At 41.7% G+C, this 22,912-nt stretch overlaps 1 long non-coding RNA gene across 1 annotated transcript; it reads left to right on the top strand.

The window, feature by feature from the left end:
• The first annotated feature begins 1,469 nt into the window (after positions 1-1,469).
• Positions 1,470-16,378, top strand: LOC115514769. The gene is made up of 3 exons (XR_003969085.1): positions 1,470-1,579; positions 2,811-3,093; positions 16,037-16,378. It is a non-coding gene; the product is annotated as an uncharacterized LOC115514769 (long non-coding RNA).
• The last annotated feature ends 6,534 nt before the right edge of the window (positions 16,379-22,912 follow it).

Here is a 22,912-nt window from a genome sequence, read left to right on the forward strand (position 1 = left end):
AATGATTCACTTCATAGTATGGAAGACAGATTCAGATCGTAAGTAAAAATAATTGTAGTGAGTGTGAAATATGGGTATCCTTAAAATTTTGAAACAGATACCTTTGACACTTTATTTCTGTAAATATGTTAATTTTAGTCAATAAAATTTTTATGTTTTAGAATTAGTTGAAGTCCACAGTGTTTTATGCTTTGACTATATATAAATGTGAGTATGGTTGCCTATAAAAGCAATACTATCAGTTGGATTTTTTATGAAATGAAATATCTGTTCTGTGTTGTTTCCAGAGAGACAGACAGAGGGAGAGGAGGAGAGGAGAAAATGATAGAGACTTAGAGATTAATTTGAGTCAAGCATGACTTTCTGTATAATTATTTTTTTAAGTTTATTTATTTATTTTGAGAGAGAGCATGAGCGGGGGAGGGGCAGAGAGAAAGGGAGAGAGAGAATCCCAAGCAGGCTCCATGCTGTCAGCTTGGAACTCGTTGTGGGACTCAAACTCATGAACCATGAGATCATGACCTGAGCCAAAGTCAAGAGCCGGACATTTAACTGACTGAGCCACCCAAGTGCCCGTAAGCACAACTTTGTTCATATAAAGGAATTTGATTTCAGAAATGTCCTGTGCCTAAACAAACAGAGCCATCAGGATTAAATGCATCTGCATAATACAAGTGTTAAAGGTCTTTCAAATAAATGTTCAGTATATGGAATTTATGCCTTTATTTATGTGTGCTATAATGTTGCTTAGAATTGGGAGTTTGGATTATGTCAGAAAGTAATTTATAGTTGCTGTCCATAGTTGATTAATTTGAAAAGTTTTTTTAACTTTAACTTCCATTGATAAGATATCAGGAAGACATATTTATAATATAATGGCCTTTATTTCCGTATCCAGCTTATGGGAGCCGCCTTATTTTTTTATGCTGTGTTCTGCCACTTCCAGAGGGAACTACCTGACTGCTTAAACATTTTGGTAAATATTCTTTCAGACTTCTTATATGCAACAAAACATACATCATCTCAAGTTAAATTTGTTAGGCCTTCCTGACAGTGACCATATGGCTAGGTAGAAGTTTTCATTGGTTTAATGGCCAATTTAACTCCCAGTGTAGGTACCTAAATTAAATGTGACATTCCAAAATGAAATTCTCGATTAGTAGCTCATTTTACGCTCCCTAAAAGACCTGCTTTTATGCTCTCTAAAGAGTATATCTAAACCTGTACAAAAATGTGGTAGGTAGTTTTCTCTCCATGAGTCCTGTACAAGAAAGTCTGACCAAAGGCATTGAAGAAAGGACAAGTAGAAGGTGTAATTCCAACTGAGAAGATAATTTCTTCCTGAAATATATTTTCAAAATAATTTTTAACGTTTATTTATTTGAGAGAGAGAGAGAGAGAGAGACAGAATCTGAAGCAGGCTCCAGGCTCCAAGCTGTCAGCACACAACCCAGTATGGGGCTCGAACCCATGAACTGCGAGATCATGACCTGAGCCGAAGTCAGATGCTTCACCGACGGAACTACCCAGGCACCCCTTCCTGGAATGTATTTAATTGCGGATCCTTTCATTCCTTAAGGTACCACCATCGTTACGATACACAGGTCAAAGAAAATATCATTCCCAAGCAATATTAAATACATGCTACTTTTTCACAGAAATAAGATGGGTGTAAGGACAAATGGGAACTGAAACCTCTTAGCATTCTTGTGTGAGTGCTTCGCATGAGTATTGAATACAAATAGAAAGGAACCAATTGCTAGAAAGGAACCAATGTGATATTTTTACACCTACTGCAAATAATATCTGAAGTTCTCCAGTCATAATTTGTGATTATTTTGAATTAGGAAAAACCAAAAATAATAAAGAGGTAACATAAAATTATAGAATCTTATTATCCAGAATGGCTGTTAAAATGACATTTTGGTAGATTTTATTGAAGTGAGTTTTTTTCCTAGCCTTATATCTTTCTCGTTCCTTTTTTCTCTTTTTTCTTCCTTTCCTAATACATTGGAATAATGCCATAAATACCATTTCGTACTTTGCTTTGCTTATGTAACATTCTACAAGAGCATTTTTCCTGTCCTTTATCTAAAACATAATTTTAATGTATATTAAATAGCCCACCATGTGCATGAGCTATACTTTCTCTAGTTAGCCAATCTGTTGTTGGACATTTAGACTATTTCCAGTTTTTTAACATACTAAAGAACTCATTGGTGCATATTTTTATATCTGTAACCCCAACACTACATCTGTCATTATATTAGCATAGGTTACTAGGGGTGGGATTATGTAAAAAGTATATAGATATATTTTCCAGTTTTATTATAAAATTATATATTATTATAAAAATAGTAATTTCCCATAGTCAGTGTATTATGGGATGGGTCTGGAATCTGAATTTTTTATTTTTCTGGGACTCTCTTTCTACAAAGCCCTTCTGGCTCTGACCAGTCTTTTGCTCTGACTCTATTCTATGAATTTCTCCCTCTTACCTTAAAGAACGTCTTCTACACCTTATTCACTATTCCAGGGCTCAACAAACTGTGTTCCACCCACCACTTGTTTTTATCAAGTTTTATTGGAACAAAGCTCTAGTGGACAGGCTCCTAGTGACCCCTGCCTTTTGGTATTCACATTTCACTATAATCCTCTGTCCTTGAGTGTGAACACCACCTGTTACAGGCTCCTAACCACTCAAATATGGCAAAGAAATGGCATGTCACCCCCAGGATGGTTATGTTATGTAAAATTCTGTCATGCTACCAAACTCACTGTAGAGATTTTCTCCCTTCTCGGCTTTGAAGAAACAAGCTGCCATGTTGTAAGAGGGGCTGTCAACAGAGCCATGTGGCAGGGAACTGTGGGTGACCTCTAGGAGCTGACCAGTAGCCAACAAGAAGTCGAGGCCCAAGGCCCTCAGCCCTACAGCTGCAAGGAAATAAATCTACAGACAACCTGAGTACACTAGGAAGTGGATTCTTCCCCAGTCAAGCCTGTGGATGAGAACCCAGTCCTAACTGACCGTGGTTGCAGCCTTGTGAGAGTCTACACGAAGGACCCAGAGTCCTGACCCATGGTAATTGTGAGGTAATAAATGTGTGTTTATTTAAACTTCTAACTGTAGGGGACGCCTGGATGGCTCAGTCAGTTAAGCATCTGACTTTAGCTCAGGTCATGATCTCACGGTTCATGAGTTCGAGCCCCACGTCAGGCTCTGTGCTGACAGCTGGGAGCCGGGAACCTGTTTTGGATTCTGTCTCCCTCTCTCTCTGCCCCTCCACCGCCCTCTCAAAACTAAATAAACATTTAAAAATTTTTTAATTAGGGGTGCCTGGGTGGCTCAGTTGGTTAAGCGTCTGACTTCGGCTCAGGTCATGATGTCACAGTCCATGAGTTCGAGCCCCGTGTCGGGTTCTGTGCTGAAGGCTCAGAGCCTGGAGCCAGCTTCGGATTCTGTGTCTCCCTCTCTCTCTGCCCCTCCCCTGCTCATGCTCTGTCTCTCTCTGTCTCAAAAATAAAAAAAAAAACAAGATTAAAAAAAAAAATTTAATTAATCTATAAGTAAATGAATAAACATCTAACTGTAATTTGTTAGAGTGTATTGGATGGCTAAAACAACAGCCGTGCTCTTTTGTTTACATGGAATCGTGTTGTCTCTGACTGCTTTTGCACTATAGAAGCAGAGATGAGTAGTCACAAAAGAGTACCTGACCCAGAAAGCCTAAAACATTTACTACACAGCTCTTTGTAGGAAAAATTTGCAGACTCGTGCCTTCTGCCGTGCTTCCCTGGTGCATCCCTAGAGGAATACAGCAGTTGCCATGGGCTACATAAATCTCTAAGGTGGATCTGGTATATGGTGTCGTAGCATCACTGTAATTTTTGCCAGCCACGTGGCCATCAATTGGAAATTACATTTTCCATCCTCTGCAGCTACTGTAGCCATGTGACTAGGTCTCACCAATGAAATGTGAGTGGAAATGACATTTGTCTCCAGTTTTCTTTGCCCTCTCTAGGGCTAAAAACATAGATTTGCAGCCGGGTCAGCTTTGGCTGAGCAGACAAGGATAATGCCGTCAGGAGTAGGGAGCAACAAGGTAGACAGAAGCTGGGTCCCTCAATGTCCTGTCGAGCACTGCTGCTGATACGCCCTTGACAAACTGCCATCTGTATACCATCACATGAGAAGTTAAACACCTCTGTTTGAGCCACTGTGTTGGGGAACTTTTTAATACAGCCGCTTAACCTCGAGCCTAACTAATATGGGGGTAACCTGATTTTAATTAGCCAGTTATTTAGAGAATTTTTTAAAAGATTTATTTTTTTTAATGTGAAATTTATTGTCAAATTGGTTTCCATACAACACCCAGTGCTCATCCCGACAGGTGCCCTCCTCAATACCCATCACCCACTTTCCCCTGCCTCCCACCCCCCATCAACCCTCAGTTTATTCTCAGTTTTTAAGAGTCTCTTATGGTTTGGCTCCCTCCCTCTCTTTTTTTTTTCCCTCCCCCTCCCCCATGGTCTTCTGTTAAGTTTCTCAGGATCCACATAAGAGCAAAAACATATGGTATCTATCTTTCTCTGTATGACTTATTTCACTTAGCATAACACTCTTCAGTTCCATACACATTGCTACAAAAGGCCATATAGTTCATTCTTTCTCATTGCCAAGTAGTATTCCATTGTATATATAAACCAAATTTCTTTATCCATTCATCAGTTGATGGACATTTAAGCTCTTTCCATAATTTGGCTATTGTTGAAAGTGCTGTTATAAACATTGGGGTACAAGGGCCCCTATGCATCAGCACTCCTATATCCCTTGGGTAAATTCCTAGCAGTGCTATTGCTGGGTCATAGGACACACAAAAGTATGGCCAACTAATCTTTGGCAAAGCAGGAAAGAATATCCATTGGAAAAAATGCAGTCTTTTTAACAAATGGTGCTGGGAGAACTGGACAGCAACATGCAGAAGAATGAAACTAGACCACTTTCTTACACATTCACAAAAATAAACTCAAAATGGATAAAGGACTTGAATGTGAGACAGGAAGCCATCAAAACCCTAGAGGAGAAAGCAGGAAAAAACCTCTGACCTCAGCCGCAGCAATTTCTTACTTGACACATCTCCAAAGGCAAGGAAATTAAAAGCAAAAATGAACTCTTGGGACCTCATGAAGATAAAATGCTTCTGCACTGCAAAGGAAACAATCAACAAAACTAAAAGGCAAATGACGAAATGGGAAAAGGTATTTGCAAATGACATATCGGACAAAGGGCTAGTATCCAAAATCTATACAGAACTCACCAAACTCCACACCCGAAAAACAAATAATCCAGTGAAGAAATGGGCAGAAAACATGAATAGACACTTCTCTCAAGAAGACATCCAGATGGCCAACAGGCACATGAAAAGATGCTCAACGTCGCTCCTCATCAGGGAAATACAAATGAAAACCACACTGAGATACCACCTTACACCGGTCAGAGTGGCTAAAATGAACAAATCAGGAGACTGTAGATGTTGGAGAGGATGTGGACTAATGGGAACCCTCTTGCACTGTTGGTGGGAATGCAAACTGGTGCAGCCGCTCTGGAAAACAGTGCGGAGGTTGCTCAAAAAAGATTTATTTATTTTTGAGAGAACGCAAGCAGGTTAGGGGCAGAGAGAGAGGGAGACAGAGGATCCGAAGCAGGCTCTACGCTGACAGCAGCGAGCCCAATGCAGGGGCTCAAACTCACGAACCATGAAACCGTGGCCTGAGCCGAAGTCAGATGCTCAACTGACTGAGCCACCCAGGCACCCTGACAGCATTTATATTTTTAAAGAGACATGAATATTTTGTAGCATATAGTTGAGAATACATATACACGTTAAGGAGAAAACGAGAAGCTTTAAAAATCTTTGTGCTGGCAGTCTACAGGCTAAACCCATGAGGCTACTGAGAAGATCACCCCCCTCCCCCAGTGTGGCTCCTTGGGGGGAAAGTTTGAGAAGCCTATGGATATGTATTGTAAATTTCCCCCAAAGGCTTCCCATAATCCTTTTTTCCCTGTTGAAGAAGAGGGTCAGGACAATTTTGACTTGTTCTGGCTCATTAGTCAGAAGCTGCTCAGGAATTAGAATGTGAGTTTCAGATGAGTCCATTTTGCTTCCCTGAAACTTTGGTTTTTGTCATCATTATGCAAATAGTTCTACTCGATACAACAGCCCCGTTGAATGCTAAAATTAGGAACACATTAATTTGAAGGATTTTATAGTAAAGCTTAATGGCATTTATAATTTTAGAGAATTTCAAGGATTTGATCACTGCTCCCTCCCTGCCTCCCCGCCGCCAAACATGTACTTTTGAGGCTTTTAATAGTCCTCTGCTTTTCTCTGAGGTGTGAGGTGGTTCTCGGTGATCGAAGGTCTACGATTTAAATCCAAGCGATGGCAGTTTTCACAGCCTGCTTTGTTTATTTGAAATGGAAAGTTTTTTCTTTCAAAAGAAATAGCCGGCAAAGAGAGGACGGTTGAAGCAGGTCCGTCTAAAAATCTAGAAGATGCCGCAGGATTAGTGAAACTGGCAGGAAAAATAATGAATACGTAATCAGGTTCCCTTAGTAAAAACCCAGAGTTCAGTCATTTTTAGCATCTTTTAATGAGAATCTGAGAATCTCATTTTCTAAATGACTTGGGTTTTTTAAAGTATTTTTTCTTCCGAGGAATGTAGGTAAAGGACAGAAGGGGAAAGAAAGACATTAATAGTACATTTGCCAGTTGCATTTATTTCTGGAATCTGAGTTTTGAAGAACACAATACATCCCACCTGAACTGTTTAAGGAAAAGTCAATAACAAGGTTTTTCTCGTTTGTAATAAATGTAGATTCGCCCGGAGGCACAGAGCTGCGTGGTTTCTCAAGGTCTTTCCCCATGCCGCCTTGCTCCCGATGATGCCAGATTTCCTTTTCTGCTGTCTCTAGTCCGCGTTTCACATTCTTCCTACAGGTTCACTTCACACTCTTCTTCCAGGCTACTCACGGACAAAGCTGTCCCCAGAACCAGGTGGCTGTATCACTGCCACCTTGGATGCCTCAGCATCCCTCCCCACCCACAAATGGGGTTATGCTCTGGCAGCAGAACACAGTAATTTTCCAAGCGATCGGAGAGAGTGGTGACTCATCCATCCCAGGCCATGTGCTCTACTTTGCAAGTCCAGCCTCTCACCCTGTGAACACGCTGATGATGTAAGTAATCCTGTGGACATCAGGGTCCTTAAGAAGTATTGGCTGAAGGGATGAACAGAGTACATAGTTTTCCTCCCCACGCCTCTCTTATTTTCACAGTACCATCTGAATTCTTTAAAACAAACAAAACCAGGTCACCTGCGTAGCTCAGTCAGTTAAGTGTCCGACTTCCACTTGGGTCGTGATCTCTTGGTTCGTGGGTTCAACCCCCGCATCGGGCTCTGTGCTGACAGCTCAGAGCCTGGAGCCTGCTTCAGATTCTGTGTCTCCCTCTCTCTCTGCCCCTCCCCTGCTCACACTCTGTCTCTCTCTCTCTCTCAAAAATAAATAAAAAAAGATTTTAAACAAAACCATCATAACTCTCAGATTTACAAGAGTACCTTTCAAACTGATTTGGCAATACGTTAGTCGTCCCACCAGGGAATGGCCACATCTCTTCTGGGGAGGATCTCTGGAAAGTCACTGAGCCTTCATTCATCGAGCAGAAGATGTACCTGCACAGGGTAACAGCCGGCTAACCTGCTAGACACCCAGCTTTCTCCCATCCAGAGTGTTAAAATAAAGCAAGATCTCCCACTGCTCTGAGATATGTGATAGTCATGAAGTTGACCCAGACAGGTTTTTGGTGCCGATGTCCTGAAGACTGGAAAGCAATTACATTCCTACCAAATTCAGAGATGATTTATGTAGCAGGGTCAAATGAGGTGCTCCGGAAAGACATCAGCAACCCTCTTACATAGAGGTGTATGTAAAGTATATATAGACTTTGTGAGCTCATCATCCAGATTTTAATTTCCTGTCAAAGAGTCTACCTTGATTAATGACACACACATACACATACTGCCTACAAAGAGGCTTTCCTCACAAGGTTTTAGAAAGAGGTCTCCACTTACATGGCACAGATTGTTTCAGGTCATCCCAAATACACAGGCGGGGCAAAAATTCGAAAATGTTCACCTAGATAAGGCAGGACGCAAGCAAGGTGCAGAGAACCATGAAGAAAGCTGTTTAGTAACATTTAAAAATTTTTTTTAATATTTATTTACTTTTGAGAGAGAGAGTGTGTGTCGTGTGAGCAGGGGAGGAGCAGAGAGAGAGGGAGACACAGAATCCAAAGCAGGCTCCAGGCTCTGAGCTGTCAGCACAGAGCCTGACGTGAGGCTCAAACTCACAAACCATGAGATCATGACCTGAGCCAAAGTCAGACGCATAACCGACTGAGCCACCCAGGTGCCCCTGTTCAGTAACATTTTAATTAAAAATCTCCCTATGCAGCCAACTGTGTTTTTAGATGTAGAGTCCAGGGTGAGGGATGATTTTCTTCTTGAGTGATGATTTATAGCATCCAGCTTTTCTACCTCATGGCCAAAAGTCCTCTCACTGTCCAAGTTTTGGTGTTTCTTACTGCATCATATGTTCTGCACTGCATGTGGTCTCAAGTGATTAGAGTAGTAATAAAAAGCAAGTTTGGATGCATCAACCTTCTGGACTTGCAGATTACCCAGAGCATGTGTGCCTCATTCAGCAGGCTCGGAGAACTTTGGGAACAGTTGCCTTCACTAGGGATGCTCTTAACCTCCCTTTGTGTGTTTGGGTCAGTGATCTTACTAAGTTCTGCCTGGCATGCTTAGATGTGTTGATAGGTGCCCTGAGCTGTTGGACCAGGAGAGTGTAACCACCATCTGTAGGGTTATTCCTTCAGGCACTCTCTGAGAATCTGCCCAAGTGTGCTGATCTTAGAGTGCTATGATTCTCCTCTACTGGCTTCCAGGAACCACTCTCCCATTCCTGATTTTCCTGGGTCATTTTCCTGGGGTTCATGGTATTCCCTTAAATGCATTTATACTTTTGGATCCCTTTTCTTTAGGTTACACTTTCAGTTAAATTTACAATCTGGATAATCTCAAAGAGATTTTAAAATTACTTCCTTTTTTTTTTAACAAAAATCCTCACTAGAGTTTCTATGGTTTTAATTTTTTTTTAATGTTTATTTTTGAGAGAGAGAACACAAGCTGGGGAGGGGTAAAGAAAGAGAGAGAGAGGGAATCAGAGAGGGAGTCACAAGTAGGCTCTGTGCTGCCAGCAGAGAGCACTATGCAGGGCTTGAACTCAAGAACCATGAGATCATGACCTGAGCCGAAGTCGGACACTTAACCAACTGAGCCACCCAGGCATCCCAATAGTATTTCTATTAAAAAGTTCAAATATTCTTAAATGCTAATAAGCGTCATTCTACTTTAGCCCTATTTCTGCGTTCTCATTCTACACAATTTTATATGTCTGTCTTTATTTTTTTAATTCCAGTATGGTTAGCATACAGTGCTATATCTGTTTGAAGTATACCCTATTCAACACTTCCATACGTCACTTGGTGCTCATCGCAGCAAGTAAGCTCCTTAATCCCGATCACCTATTTCCCCCGCTCCCCACCCCCTTCCCTCTGGTAACCATCAGTTTGTTCTCTATAGTTAAGAGTCTGTTTCTTGGTTTGTCTCTCTCTGTCTTTTTTCCTTTGCTCATCTGTTTTGTTTCTTAAATTCCACTTATGCATGAAATCATACGGTATTTATCTTTCTCTGACTGCATCATACTTCCTAGCTCCATCCATGTCATGGCAAATGGCAAGATCTCATCCTTTTCATGGCTGAATAATATCCGTGTGTGTGTGTGTATACTACACCTTTATCCATTTATCTATCGATGGACCCTTGGGCTGTTCCATAATTTGGCTATTGTAAATAATGCTGCAATAAACATAGGAGTGCATGTGTCCCTTTGACTTAGTGTTTTTGTATTTAATTTCGGGGTAAGTACCTAGTATTTATCTAGTTGTACAATTACTGGGTTGTAGGGTAGTTCTATTTTTAACTTTTTGAGGAACCTCCATACTGTTTTCCAGACTGGCTGCACAAGTTTGCATTCCGACCAACAGTGCAAGAGCGTTCCTTTTTCCTCCACATCCTTGCCGATACTTGTTATTTCTTACGTTTTTGACTTTAGCCATTCTGACAGGTGTGAGATTATATCTCTTTGTAGTTCTGACTTGCATTTCCCTGATGATGAGTGATGTTGAGCATCTTTTCATGCATCTGTTGGCCATCTGTATGTCTTCTTTGAAGAAATGTCTTTTCATGTTTTCTGCCCATTTTTAGTTGGATTATTTGTTGGGGGGGGGTGTTGAGTTGTCTTCTTTATATATTTTGGATACTAACCCTTTATCGGATATGTCATTTGCAAATATCTTCTCCCATTCCATGAGTTGCCTTTTAGTTTTATTAGTTGTTCCATTCATTTGCACAAGTTTATTTTAATGTAGTCCCAGTGGTTATATATATTTTTTTCCCTTGTCTCGGGAGACCTATCTAGAAAAATGTTGCTATGACTGATTCCAGAGACCTTACTGCCTATGCTCTCTTGTAGGATTTTTATGGTTTCAGATCTCATATTTAGATCTTTAGTCCATTTTTTTTTAATTTTTTTTTAACGTTTATTTATTTTTGAGACAGAGAGAGACAGAGCATGAACAGGGGAGGGGCAGAGAGAGAGGGAGACACAGAATCTGAAATGGGCTCCAGGCTCTGAGCTGTCAGCACAGAGCCCGACGCGGGGCTCAAACTCACGGACCGTGAGATCGTGACCTGGCTGAAGTCGGACGCTTAACCGACTGCGCCACCCAGGCGCCCCAGATCTTTAGTCCATTTTGAGTTTATTGTTGTGTATGGTGTAAGAAAGTGGTCCAGTTTCATTCTTTTGCAATCTGCTGTCCAGTTTTCCCTACACCATTTGTTGAGGAGATGGGTTTTTTTTTCCCCCATTGGATATTCTTTCCTGCTTTGTCAAAGATTAACTGACCATGTAAGTGTGGATTTATTTCTGGTTTTTCTGTTCTCTTGCATTGATCTTTTGTCTATTTATGTGTCAGTACCATAGTATTTTGATTACTATAGCTTTGTAATATAACTTGAAGTCTGAAATTGTGATGCCTCCAGCTTTGCTTTTCTTTTTCAAGATTGCTTTGGCTATTTGGAGTCTTTTGTGGTTCCATATAAACTTTAAGGTTGTTCTAGCTCTTGAAAAATGCTATTGGTATTTTAAGGGATTTCATTAAATGTATAGATTGCTTTGTGTACTATATGCATTTTAACAATATTTGTTCTTCTGATATGTGAGCATGGAATGTCTTTCCATTTCTTCGTGTCTTCTTCAGTTCTGTCATAAATGTTTTATAGCTTTCAGAGTACAGGTCTTTCGCCTCGGTTAGGTTTATTCCTAGGTATCTTATTATTTTTAGTGCAATTATAAATGGTATTGTTTTCTTAATTTCTCTTTCTGCTGCTTCACTATTAGTATATAGAAATGGAATAGATTTCGGGGCGCCTGGGTGGCTCAGTCTGTTAAGCGTCCGACCTTGGCTCCGGTCATGATCTTGTGGTCCCTGAGTTCGAGCCCCATGTCGGGCTCTGTGCTGACAGCTCAGAGCCTGGAGCCCGCTTCGGATTCTGTGTTTCCCTCTTTCTCTCTCCTCCCCCCGCCTCATGCTCTGTCTCTCTCTTCTCAAAAATAAACATTAAAAAAATTTAAAAAAAAAAGAAATGGAATAGATTTCTTCACAGTGATTTTGTATCCTGCACTTTTACTGAATTCACTTGTCAGTTGTAGTAATTTTTTGGTAGAGTCTTTCAGGTTTTCTGTATGGCAGTTAATTGCTATATTTAGCTGTTATTTAGTTAATTGCTATATTTAGTGTTTTCTGTGCTGGGACATCCAGGTTACAAAAGTGTCTACTTAAAAAGGTGGGGCCTCAAAAAGTCTAATTTTCTTTCTGTGGAATCCTATCTTTGAGAAGAGAGTAATTGCCCTATAATTAAATAATTACTCCCTATTTCATCAGCTAAGACTAAATATGTATTCTACATTTTACTAAAGAATCATATATTTTATTATTTCATAAGCTTCTCTGTACAAGTTTTAAATAGAACATTTATTGTGCAGAGAGGGTGAATGTTTTATAGGGGAAAACTATTTCTAGTTCTCTACTTACTTTCCTATTGTCCCTATTAAGTGTCTCTCTCTCTCTCTCTCTCTCTCTCTCTCTCTCTCTCTCTCTCTCTCACTTTCCAGTGTCTCTTAAGGGAAAATGATTTGCCATTCCATTTGATCAATTATAAGATATTGGTTGTCATCATACTATACATAGAAAACTCTAAAGGCTCCACTAAAAAACTCCTAGAAGAAATAAATTGATTCAGTAAAGTTGCAGAATATAAAGTTAATAGCCAGACATTGGTAGTGTTTCTATACACTAATAACAAAAGTAGCAGAAAGAGAAATTAAGAAAACAATTCCATTTATAATTGTACCAAAAATAATAAGATACCTAGGACTAAATTTAACCAAGGAGGCGAAAGAACCCTACTCTGAAAACTATAAAACATTGATGACAGAATTTGAAGAAGACACAAACGGAAAGATATTCCATGTTTGTGGATTGGAAGGGTTCATAATTGTACAGTGTCCAGACTACTACCCAAATCAACCTATAGATTTGATGTAATCCCTATCAAAATACCAACAGCATATTTCACAGAACTAGAAAAAAATAATCCTAAAATTTAAATAGAACCACAAAAGACCCAGAATAGCCGAAGCAGTCTTGAGAAAGAAAAACAAAATTGGTGGTATCATAATTCGAGATTTGAAGATATACTACAAAGCTGTAGTAATCAAAGCAGTATGGTACTGGCACAAACATAGACACATAGATCAATGGAACAGAATAGATCCCAGAAATAAACCCATGCTTATATGGTCAATTACTCTGTGTCAAGGGAGGCAAGAATATACAGTGGGAAAAACAGTTTCTTCAACAAATTGTGTTGGGAAAACTGGACAGCTCCCTGCAAAAGAATGAAACATTCTTACACCATACACAAAAATAAACCAAAATGGCTTAAGACCTAAATGTGAGACCTGAAACCACAAAACTCCTGGAAGAGAAAATAGGCAATAATTTCTCTGACATCAGCCATAGCAGTATTTTTCTATATATGTCTCCTGAAACAAGGGAAACAAAAGCAAAAATAAACTGTTGAGACACATGAAAATAAAAAGCTTTTGTGTGGTGAAGAAAACCATCAAGAAAAGAGGCAAGCTACTAAATGGAAGAAGATAGTTGCAAATGATATATCTGATAATGGGTTAATATCCAAAATATATATAAAGAGCTTATATAACTAAATACCAAAATCACAGTCTGGTTAAAAAATGAGCAGAAGACCTGAATAGACATTTTCCCAAAGAAGACATCCAGATGGCCAACAGACACATGAAAAGATGCTCAACATCACTTATTATCAGGGAAATGCAAGTCAAAACGACCATAAAATATCACCTTACACCTGTCAGAATGGCTAAAATAAAAAAAGACAAGAAGTTAACAAGTGTTGGTGAGGGTTTGGAGAAAAAGGACTTGTGCACTTGTGCACTTTGGAGAAAAGGACTTGTGCACTGTTGGTGGGAATGCAAATTGATGTATCCACTGTGGAAAACAGTAGGGAGGTTCCTTGAAAAATTAAAAATAAAAATACTGTATTATTCAATAATTCCATTACTGGATATTTATCCAAAGAAAACAGAAACACTAATTCAAAAACGTATTTGCACCCCTATGTCTATTGCAGCATTACTTACAACAGCCAAAATAGAGAAACAACCCAAGTGTCCATCAATAGATGAATGGGTAAAGAAGGTGTAGAACAATGGAATATTGCTCAGCATTAAAAAGGATGAAATTGTGCCATTTGTGCCAGCATGGATGGACCTAGAAGGTATCAGTCTAAGCAAATATGTCAGGCTGAGAAAGACAAATACCAGATGTCTCCACACATATGCAGAATCCAGGAAAAAAAAAAAAGCAGAATCAAACCTATAAATACAGAGAACAAACTAATGGTTGCCAGAGGGGAGAAGGGCTGGGGGATGGGCAAAATGAGCGAAGGGGAGTGGGAGATACAGGCTTCCTATTATGGAATGGATAAGTCACGGTAATAAAAGGCACAGCATAGGGAACACAGCGGTATTGTAAAGGCATTGTGTGGTGACAGATGGTGACTACACTTGTGGTGAGCATAACGTAACGTATAAAGAAGTTGAACACCATGTGGTACACCTGAAACTAACATAAAATTGTGTGTCAACAGTACTGAAATCAAGTTTTTTCTAAAAATTAAAAAAAGGAAACACTGTTGGCCATGTTTACCAGCGAACAGAGTAATGTCAAGAGACCATGTCTGTGCATGGTAATCCTCTCCTGGTACTCTTGCACTCCTTGCTTTCAAAAGTTCATGGGTTGGAATTATCAGTGGAACCAGGAATCCCTCGGGGCCTAGCCGTCTTTCTCTACCTTAGTAAAATGCTGTTGTTTTAGTTACATGCCATATAGTTGGCAGGAGCTAGTGATACTGGAGAATTTGAGGTGAAGCAGAGTGTATAGGGGAGGGGGGCCGTTCTTAAGTCTTAAGAGTGAGCCATGTGCTCTGATCCAGCTATATGAAGCTCTGAAGAGTAATAATAAAGTCTCACTCTGCTTCCCATTTGCTATCAGTTTTTCTGTATGCAGCTCCCTTGGGAACGTCAAAAGTTGAGGAGTGATTGACAGGACAAGATTTGGGCACTTGGAGTTCTCTATTCAAGTGCCATTGAACGCAATCACAATTTTCTCTGTGTCCCTTGTAGCTTTTCTTAACAGATCTTTTCAGTGGTAAACATGTTAGAGGGCTATGGACAAAAATATCAAAGGCATCGTTTATACCTTTCAATTCTCAAGTAGACACTGAGTAAGAGAAGTCTTTAAAATCAATGACTGATTCTCAAGGCAGAAGACCAGCTTGACACTCTTAACCCTCCATTCTAAATAAACAAAATACCCCCTTCTCTGAAAACGGGGAAAACATTGCTGAGTCCCTTTCAATTGGCTACCCACCTGCCACAACAGAGCAGTGAGACCAGTTCCCTACAGGGAGGAAATGGACCTCACCCTCACCTTCCTCTACACTTCTGAGAACTTGAACTTCAACCTCTCCCTTCACTTCCCTAGGAAGCCAAGGAGGATTGTACCTCTGGTAGCCTGACGTGATTCTGTCTTTTTACCATTTGCTGAATTTGTGGAAGGAAAAGAACAACTGAAAACAGTGCTCCCTCTCTTTCCAGACTAAGTGTTGATAGTGTAGCACAGCCAAAGAGGAAACCGAGAAAAAGAGTGGATGAGATATCAACCGACTGATCAGGTTACCTTTGTGTGGTACAGAAGACCAACCCACTTCAGGGCCACCTCTGTGCCTCCTTTTCTAAATGTGTTCCCTTATCTGCAAATAGATCTCATTCACATTATATGAAACTCACAGGATTTGCTTCAGGCAGGGGAATGAATGAATGAAAGACTTCTTCCATATGTTAGTTTCACCCTGCAGCTTTGAACCCACCCTCCTGTGTATCAAAAGCAGAGCAAACTGATTCTGCAATGCCAAGTTGTTTCTGCCTCAGACAATTAACCAGCACCATGCCGAAATCTATCTAAGGGCTTACTGGTTGAACTTCATCCACAAAATGTGTCCTAGGCTGGGCAGAAAAAACAAAACAAACAAACAAACAAAAAAAAAACCCAAATTCTAATTGCATCAGTGACGTTTAGTTTTAAAAAGCATGCAATGCTTCAGTTTCCTGCAGGGATCTCTGAAATGTCCCAGGATATGTTTGAGACTAATTAAACGTGCTTGCCTTTTTCTACTTCTCCTTCAGGACTGCCTTTATGGGAGTGGAGAGCCAGATGGCAGGAGGTTTCTCTCCTAGACCAATCAGCATGTCCACAGGTTTTGCCCCCTCCAGCCACAGCTTGCTTCCAGCTCTCTCCCTACCTGAATCAACAGCAGTGCCAGGACGAGCAGGGTGAAGGCTGCGGATGCCCAGGAACTTACCCTTCGTACAGAGTGAGACTCTTCTGACCTCCGAGAGCTGTATCCACGATGCCCAGACAGAACCACGGTGTATTGTGCTGTGAGCTTTCTGCTGCAAAAATCCAATAAGTTGTTTTGCATATATACCCATATTTCTTCATTGATTTAATAAAAGGTGGGGGGAGGGGCACCTGAGTGCTTCAGTCAGTTAAGTTTCTGACTCTTGATCTCACCTCAGGTTGTGATCTCACAGTTCATGAGTTCAAGCCCCCATTGGGTTCTGAGCTGATGGCACAGAGCCTACTTGGAATTATGTCTCTCCTTCTCTGCCCCTCCCTTGCTTGTGTGCTTGCTTGCTCACTCTCTCTCAAAATAAATAAACTTAAAAAAAAAAAAAGGGAGGGAGGGAGTAATAAGAGAAAGGAATGGACAAAGATTTTTGTCTGTTTTTTAAAGACATATATTTAAGGAACAATTGATTTTGATAGCCTCGTGATTATCACACTCAAATAGGATACTGTACAAGACCTTAGCTGGGCAACTCTGTTTGCTCATTCATTCATTCATTTATACGTTATTCACCCACTTCGTAATCGGTCAGCAAGTGAGGTCCTACTGGAACTCCTGTTTTGCTTGAGTATCAGGATCTACAATGAAGGTATAACCCCAGGTCCCCAGGAAGAGGCTGGTCAGGAGGCTAAGAGGCTCTCCTCAGCGATGCCTCCGGCAGCTTTCTGGTGGTAGGAAGAAAGGTGGGGAAACATGAGAGAGATTCACTTGCAAGGAGCCGACCCCTTCATGGGTCAGATACAGCATGGCCTGCAGCTTCCGCACCTCAGTAAATGAGACTCTGGGGTGCCTGGGTGACTCAGTCAGTTAAGCGTCTGACTCTTGGTTTCCTCACAGTTCATGGGTTTGAGCCCTGCATCAGGCTCCCTGCTGACAGTGTGGAGCCTGCTTGGGATTCTCTCTCTCTCTATCTCTCTCTCTCTCTCTCTCTCTACCCCTCCCCTGCTTGCTCTCTACCTTTCTCTCTCAAGAATAAATGAATAAACATAAAAAAAAAAGAAAATCCTTAAAAGAGATTCTCAATAAATAAGTGAAACATATAGTTCTGGTAACAAAGACCAATTAACCACCTGCTTTGTGCCTGGAGCGCTAGCTGCCAGCAATTCAAAATACATAAGACAGGGTCTCAGGGTCTCATCGCCGAGGCCTTGACACCAGGTGGCACATCACCCAGCTTGTTGGGACAGCAAATGTAACACTGAGCACAGCTAACATGGCAGGGACCCGCCAGAAATGTGTACCACTTTACGCTCTACAGAGCCCTTTCACGCTGCTTATTGGAGCCTCACAGTATTCTTGGTTAGTAAATTAAACAGGTATTTCTCCGTGGCACAGATGAATAAAGCCAAGACACCCAAGTTTCAGGTGCACTCAGAAGGTCTGACCCCCACCCCCCAGCGTAGGGCCCTTTTGATAGCAGCTTCTGCCTCTCAGCTCCGAATGTCCTCTTCAATAGCTGCTCCGAAAATAATGGTTGGAATCCCTTTAAGGTCTTCTTTACAGTGATCACAGGTTAAGCTTTCTTGGTGGAGGCCGCTGGAGGAACAGAGCAGGAGGAAGAGGCTTCTCCTGTGGGTTCTGCCAGTGGCCCCATCAGTCACGCCTGTGAACGTGAAGACATCTGGTGGCGCTCTGCCCCAGCCAGAGGCCCAGGGTACTCAGTTCCCTAGTGACCCTGCATTGCTGCCCTCACACTTCCCCACGGTTCTTTCAACACAGACACTGCATGCGGTAGGTCCTCTGCCCAGACTGTGACCTTCAGCCTCTCTACATGCCCGCTCACGCGAGCCATGGCTCCCTCTACTCATACGCCCCTTCCCCCTCAGGTCTGCCCTCGCGACATGGACACCAGGTGCGCCATGCGTCCTCGAAACATCTGGTCACTGGCTGTGGCTTACCTACCTCTCAGAAGGTTGCTTCCTGCTCTCCCAGGAACTGTGGACCAGCTCTGGCCTGGCCCATCCCACACACTTCTCTTCCATCCGACAGACTTCAACTCTACCTTCTTCAACCAGGTACGGGACTTTGGGTACTCTCTCTCAGCCCAATGGTACCCTATAAAGCTCTCTTTTATAGTTACTGTTTTGTCATTAGGTAATAATTCTTTATGTTAAGCTTCCCTTATTTAAATAGTTGTATAGTGTCTGTCTCCTGATTGGACCCTGACTGATGTCCTAACTGTTGGTGTGGAGTCGCAGACAAAGCAAAAGACGTGGAGTTTCTTACGGGCAGGGATCTTTTCGTATGTCTTTGACCAGTGCAAGCATTTCCTACTTTGATGCCTGATACATAGAAGGTCCTGAATAAGGACTGAGTAACAGAGCATAATTTAAATTAATTTTTACACTCCTGTTTGATTGGAAGCGATAGCAGCCCACAGAGAAAGCCAGTGTGCAGGAAGGAGTCAGGAATTCATTTATGTATGTGATTTTTCATTCATTTGATCAGTAAAGTTGATCGTTGTTTATTTTTTGTTTAGATGATCTGTCCATTGCTGTGAGTGGAGAGTTAAAGTCCCCTACTATTATTGTATTATTTCGATGAGTTCCTTTATGTTTGTTATTGTTTTATATATTTGGGTTCTTTCATGTTGGGTGCCTAAATATTTACAATTGTTAGGTCTTCTTGCACTAGTGAAGTTGATCAAATGCCAGGTGGGAGCAACAGCATTGGCCTTCCACTGGGAGGCCAAGTAAATTGTTGTTACTAGAAGACAAGCTAAAGGAACATTCTGGATACAACATGGAAAGATTCAGAAGGAGCTAGGGAAATTCCAAGTGTGGTCTAACCGCTTGTGAGGTTCAGAGAAAATAAGTGACTTATCTAAGGTCATTTGGCCTCTAATGGGCAGCACCAGGAATAGAAAACTAGTCTCATGGGGTGCCTGGGTGGCTCAGTCGGTTAAGCATCCAACTTTGGCTCAGGTCATGATCTCGCGGTTCGTGGGTTCAAGCCCCACGTCGGGCTCTGTGCTAACAGCTCAGAGCCTGGAGCCTGCTTCGGATTCTGTGTCTCCCTCTCTCCCTGCCCCTCCCCTGCTTGTGCTCTGTCTCTCTTTGCCTCTCAACAATAAATAAATGCTAAAATTTTTTTTAATAAAAATAAAAAGAAGAAAGCTAGTCTCATGATCCTCAGTCCAAATCGTTACCGTTAATTACATTGTATTGCTTCTTCAAGTTGGGCAGAAAGAGGTGGTGATCGAAACTGCCATCTCCGAAAGTGGGGGAAAATACCCCAAAACATAGTTATCCCTTACCTAGTAGTTCAAAAGAGTCTTTTGGGGAATCCAAGAAATTCCTCTGCCAATGCTATTACCTTTGGGAAAGCAGTTAGAAGTCTGTCAAATATGTTGAATTTGGGGGCACCTGGGTGGCTCAGTCAGTTAAGTGTCCGACTTCAGACCAGGTCATGATGTCACGGTTCGTGAGTTCCAGCCCCGCGTCGGGCTCTGTGCTGACAGCTCAGAGCCTGGAGCCTGCTTCGGATTCTGTGTCTCCCTCTTTCTCTGCCCCTCCCCCCTTCACGCTCTGTCTCTGTTTCTGAAAAATGAGTATACCTTGAACAAAAATTTATTTTAAATATATGTTGAACTTTGGGTTTGATGATCATTAAGGTAATTGAGTACTTGTTAACTCCCAGCATCCCAGGCTTGTGGGGCAAAGCACAGTCCTCCCTGCCCTACCCTCCTCAAAGCATCACTGGTGACCCCACACCCTCACATAACTCCCCTCTATCACTCGTCTCTAATGTCTGTGGCTTCATCGTGCTCATGATTTTCCTTTATCATGTTGGTTTACTTAGCAGGACATTTTGCTATTTCCGATCAGATGTTTCCCAGGGAGCCGAGGCCCATCTTACTTAATGGAAGAGAGCCAACACAGCCTGTTCCACACACTTCTCTGCAGCTTTCCCAAAAGCATGACTTCTAGCTTGAATCCTACAATAAACGTATGGGCATATGTGACACACTGTGTGTCGTTAATTTCTCCTCAACAGATGGGTCACAATATGAGCCAAGGGGGAGTGTGGATGTAGCAAGAGCTGTGTGCGCGAAGTCAAGCCATGTTTAGAATGTCTTTGTTGGCTGTCATTGGGAAGAAGCCCATGCTGATTAATTGATTTGGGATGTGCATACGCTTCTATGGCGGGAAGCAAGAGGCACTGGGTGCAGAGAAAATAAGCCTGCCTGGGAGTGGCCTGGGAGAGGCCAGATGCTCCACAAGGGGTTCTGGTAAAACGAGAGCTGTACTTTGCAGGCTGGCCCTGACTGGAGATGCACCTTATTTGAGGGTTGCAGGTGCATGGACATAAAATCTCTCACTGGGAAATCTGCTCCAGTGAGGATGGCTCTGTTGACCTGGCCCAGTGAAGTCAATGAAGAAGGACGCTGCTAGGATTTGGAAATGCTTAGGCTGTGCACTCCCTGGCCTGGGCTTGCTCTAAGAGCCAGTACTGAGGCACTTCCTGGCCTGATGGTTTTCTTTGAAGCCACTGCGTGGCTCCCTCCCCCAACCCCCTCTCTCAGTCTTTGCATTGGTACCATTCTAGAGATCTGAGGTTTCCTCTGGAAATATGCCTCTTTTACCCATGTCTTACTCGTCCGTCCAAGAGGCACTGTGCTAGACTCTGGGAGTACAGCAGCTCTAGCTGGTTAGCTACCACCTCGTCACCCTCTCCTAGCACCTGGCATAGGGTGCTGTAAACAGAGACATTCAGAATAGTGGACTCCTAGAGCTGGGATGTCACTGTGTTTGAAGGAAAGCAGTCCCAAGGCGTTGGCAGACCTTGTTCCATTACCATGCATCACCCAGATGCACAAGCCCCGGCTGTCTGTCTGCAAACTAAAAAACAAAACAAAATAAAAAAAAAAAAAACTGGGGCGCCTGGGTGGCTCCATCGGTGAAGCATCCAACTCTATCTCAGCTCAGGTCATCATCTCACCGTTCGTGAGTTTGAGCCCCGCGTCGGGCTCTGTGCTGACAGTGCAGAGCCTGCTGGGGATTTTCTCTCTCCCTCTCTCTGCTCCCCCCACTGCCACCACCACTCTCTCTGTCATTCTGTCAAAATAAATAAACTTTTTAAAAAAAAAATTTTTTTTTTCAACGTTTTATTTACTTTTTTTGGGGACAGAGAGAGACAGAGCATGAACGGGGGAGGGGCAGAGAGAGAGGGAGACACAGAATCAGAAACAGGCTCCAGGCTCTGAGCCATCAGCCCAGAGCCCGACGCGGGGCTCGAACTCTCGGACCGTGAGATCGTGACCTGGCTGAAGTCGGACGCTTAACCGACTGCGCCACCCAGGCGCCCCTCAAAATAAATAAACTTTAAAAAATAACGAAGACAGACACCAAAACCTAGAATTTATTTTTTATTTTTGCTTACATATGTTGAGATTCAGTTTACATACAAAGAAGTATACTCATTTTTATTTATACATTTCACTAAGTTTTGACACACATATAGATGGAATCACGTAATCACCATCACAGTTAAGATGCAGAACATTTTCACCTCCTAAGAGATCCCATGTATTCCTTTGCACTCAGTATGTTCCAGCTGTGGCCCCAGGCAACCACTGATTTATTTCCTGTCTTTGTAGATTGGTTTTGCCTATCCTAGAATCTTATGTAAATGGGAACTATACAGTGTGTATACTATGGCTTCATTTGTTCACCATATTTTTAAGGCGTATTTATATGCAACATTTGTTCCTTTTTATAGCTGAAGAATATGCCATCGAATGCTTAGGCCGCAAACCGTTTATCTGTTTGTCAGTTGATGGGTCCTTGGATTATTTCCAGTTTGGGGTCTATTATGAGTTAAGCCGATCTGAACATTTGTGTCTGTCTTTCGTTTTGATTTTTCTTATGAAAATGCCTGGGAAGTAATGAGTTGTATGGAAAATATTTAACTTCTAAGAAGTTGCCAAACTGTTTTCCAAAGTAGTTGTAGCACGTTATGTTCCCACCATTCATCTATGAAGGCTCTTACTGATTCACATTGTCCGACACTTGGTATTGTCAGTCTTTCCAATTTTAGCTTTTCTAGATGGGGGTAGTAGTTTTAATTTGCATTTCCATGATGCCTAATGCTATTGAGCAATTTCTCTGTGCTTCTTGGCCATCCATATATCTTGAGAACTGTCCTTTCACATATATTGCTTTTTTTTTTATCATGCTGATTGTCTTCTTAATGTTGATTTATAACAGTTCTTTGTATTTTCTGGAAATAACTCCACTATCAGTTATATTTACTGTATATATTTTTCCTTGTCAGTGGCTTGCCTTGTAAAAGCAGAGTGTTTAATTTTGAAAAAGTCTACTCTTAGCAATTCTTTTCTGTTGTGGTTCATGCTCTCTGTGTCCTAAGAAATCTTTTCCTTCCTCACATTCACACACATTTTTTTTCCTGTATTTGCTTTTAAACATGAAAGCTAAAACTATAATTCATTTTATTTTTTTATTTTTTTATTTTTTCAAAAAAAAATTTTTTTAATGTTTATTTCTGAGAGAGAGACAGAGCATGAGTGGGGGAGGGGCAGAGAGACAGGGAGACACAGAATCCCAAGCAGGCTCTGGGCTCCAAGCTGCCAGCACACAGCCTGATATGGGGCTCTAACCCACAAACTGTGAGATCATGACCTGAGCCAAAG

This window comes from Lynx canadensis, chromosome A1, assembly GCF_007474595.2.
Source record: "Lynx canadensis isolate LIC74 chromosome A1, mLynCan4.pri.v2, whole genome shotgun sequence".
In the NCBI taxonomy this organism is placed as follows: domain Eukaryota; kingdom Metazoa; phylum Chordata; class Mammalia; order Carnivora; family Felidae; genus Lynx; species Lynx canadensis.